The following is a 2,500-nucleotide window of genomic DNA, read 5'->3' as shown; positions in this document are numbered from 1 at the left end:
TGCGGACACGAGGCGGGGGACTGTGGCGCGCCAAGGCATGTCACGGTGTGGCATGCTTACGCACCTGTGGCGTGAATGCCCCCGTCACGGGTCTCCGTCTGCAGCTGGGGGAACGAGCCGGGGATGGGGGTAAAGGAGGGACCAGGAACTGAGTACTGGAACAGAGGGGGCGGACACCCGGGTGGAAGAGGAGGACAACGGGGCGGGAGGAGAAAAAAAAAGAAGACAACAGCATAGTGGAAGCGGAAGGGCAGAAGGCTGAAAGAGCGGAGGAGGAAGGGGGACGGAGAGTGAAGGGGGGAGGTGTGGAGGGAGGGAAGCGGAGAAGGCACAGAGAGGGGGGAGACTGGGAAGAGCGGTGGAGAGAAAGAGATAGAAGGAAGGAGACAGGGAAAAGGTGGTGGAGGAGAAAAACAGAAAGGGGGGGAAGGGTGGTGGAGGAGAAAGAGACAGAAGGAAGGAGACGGGGAGGAGGTGGTGGAGAAAAAGAGACAGAAGGAAGGAGACAGGGAAGAAGGTGGTGGAGAAAGAAAAGACAAGGGGAGGAGACAGAGAAGGTAGTTGTGGCGGGACCAGAGGAGAAGGAGTGAAGGAGTGGGGGACTAAGGGGTAAATCACTGGGTGGCTATGAAAACTTTTTGCCTTTTACTCCACCATACAAAGACCGGGGGCGCTCAGGAGGACGGTTAAAGGGCAATCGGGGGAGGGGGGTTGCTGGGCCCTCTTGGGTTCCCTCTTCCTTCCTCCTTTACACCCCTGTCTGAGCTGGACCTTCCGGGCATGGCCCTTGGAGCTTAAGTCCCTGTTTGGGCTCGTGGGTCCCGCCGGAGTCCGGAGGGGCCGGGTGGTGACCTGAGTGGGGGTAGCAGGGGTGTGTGTGTCGGGCTGTTCTTTCCGGGGGGATGGCGCCGGAGCGTCAGGAGTGGAGATCTGGTCGTGGGTGAGTTTTTTTGATTTTTGGTTAGGTTTTGTTTGTAGTGGGAAGGGGGGCTCCCCTGACTTTTGGTTTTTGGGTTTGTTATTATTGAATAGTTTTTAAATATTTAATTGATTTGTGATTGAATTATATTTATAATTTTTTGGTTTTGATAATAAATATATTTTATAAAAAAAAAATCTGTTCTTATCGTTTTTCTATCTCCCCCATCGGGACTACATATTAATGATTTTTCGAACGGGGAGTCGGAATGGGGCTTGCTCAGTCCCTCCCCGCATCGACCAGTATTGCAGTACCTCCGGGAATGGTGCAACACTTTTCTCCCATTGTCAAGGAAAAGAAATACACCAAATCTATGTGAAACAGCTAGCAGAAGAGAAAGGAATAGAAGAATCATCCAAGCTGAAACAAGTCCGAACCCCTTCATAGGGGTCCCCTTTTCCCGCCATTTTGCCAAAAAAAAAAACAAAAAAAAAAAATCATTGGCCAGGAGTGTGTGTGTGTGTGTGTGTGTGTGTGTGTTTTGGGCCCCCAAAAATACAATCACTTCACCAGGATTATTTGTGTGTGTGTGTGTGTGTGTGTGTGTGTGTGTGTGTGTGTGTGTGTGTGTGTGTGTGTGTGTGTTTTGGGCCCCCAAAAATACAATCACTTCCCGATTTTTTCCCCCAAAAATCAATTTTTTTTGTGTGTGTGTGTGTGTGTGTGTGTGTGTGTGTGTGTGTGTGTGTGTGTGTGTGTGTGTTTTTGGGCCCCCAAAAATACAATCACTTCACGGATTGTGTGTGTGTGTGTGTGTGTGTGTGTGTGTGTGTGTGTGTGTGTGTGTGTGTGTGTGTGTGTGTGTGTGTGTGTTTTTTGAGGCCCCCCAAAATACAATCCTTCACCAGATTGTGTGTGTGTGTGTTTTGGCCCCCCATCCATCCTTCCAGGATTTCTGTCTGTCTTCTGTCTGTCTGTCTGTCTGTCTTCTGTCTGTCTGTCTGTCTGTCTGTCTGTCTGTGACTTTTTACCCACCCTCAATTGGAGGAGTGGGTTCGGGGACCACCGCGGGGACCCCCTAGAGTGCACCGTGTGTGTCTCGGGCCCCACCTCCTGACTTCCATACACTCTGGTTTCTCTTCATTACGCACAAGCCTTTCTCCTTTTACTAAAGACTTCCGTGGAGAGGAACACTTACGAGTTCAGCGTATTTTTGGAAGGGCTTTGCTTCTGGCAGAGCCCGGTATCTTGTTTCAAGAGAAATTGACAGAGATGGCGCCTAACTTTTTGCTCGGCGTTTGACTTGAACCGGCTGACCACCGGCTATTTTTTCCACTCAAAGTAGTCGCTCGGGCAATTGAGTTTCAAGCCCGGCGGTGGCTGGTGTATTTGCGGGCATTAACAAATATCGCACTAGGATTAAAGAGCTAGTGACCTAACGGCGCGTTACGACTTTTAAAAAAAACACACCCGCCTGTCACCAGGAGCGTTGGGTGAGGAGGAGCCAACTTTTGCCAAACCGATGGGGTCTGCGAGGCCCCGGGGTCCCGGCGGGTGCGGGGTCAATTTGTGGGTTATCGC

At 51.1% G+C, this 2,500-nt stretch overlaps 2 non-coding genes across 2 annotated transcripts in view; both read left to right on the top strand.

The window, feature by feature from the left end:
- The first annotated feature begins 2,043 nt into the window (after positions 1 to 2,043).
- LOC123735192 (U5 spliceosomal RNA) lies at positions 2,044 to 2,160 on the top strand. The gene has a single exon (XR_006765310.1). It is a non-coding gene; the product is annotated as a U5 spliceosomal RNA (small nuclear RNA).
- Positions 2,161 to 2,495: 335 nt separating this feature from the next.
- The window catches only part of LOC123735185 (U2 spliceosomal RNA), a 190-nt gene continuing 185 nt past the window's right edge, over positions 2,496 to 2,500 (top strand). The window contains exon 1 of the small nuclear RNA XR_006765306.1: positions 2,496 to 2,500. This exon is cut by the window's right edge and continues 185 nt beyond it. This is a non-coding gene — a small nuclear RNA (U2 spliceosomal RNA).

The sequence above is a fragment of the Salmo salar genome, unplaced genomic scaffold (assembly GCF_905237065.1).
Source record: "Salmo salar unplaced genomic scaffold, Ssal_v3.1, whole genome shotgun sequence".
NCBI classification, from domain to species: Eukaryota; Metazoa; Chordata; class Actinopteri; order Salmoniformes; family Salmonidae; genus Salmo; species Salmo salar.
Note: the sequence above shows the minus strand (reverse complement) of the source record. Positions and strands in the feature narration are given on the sequence as shown.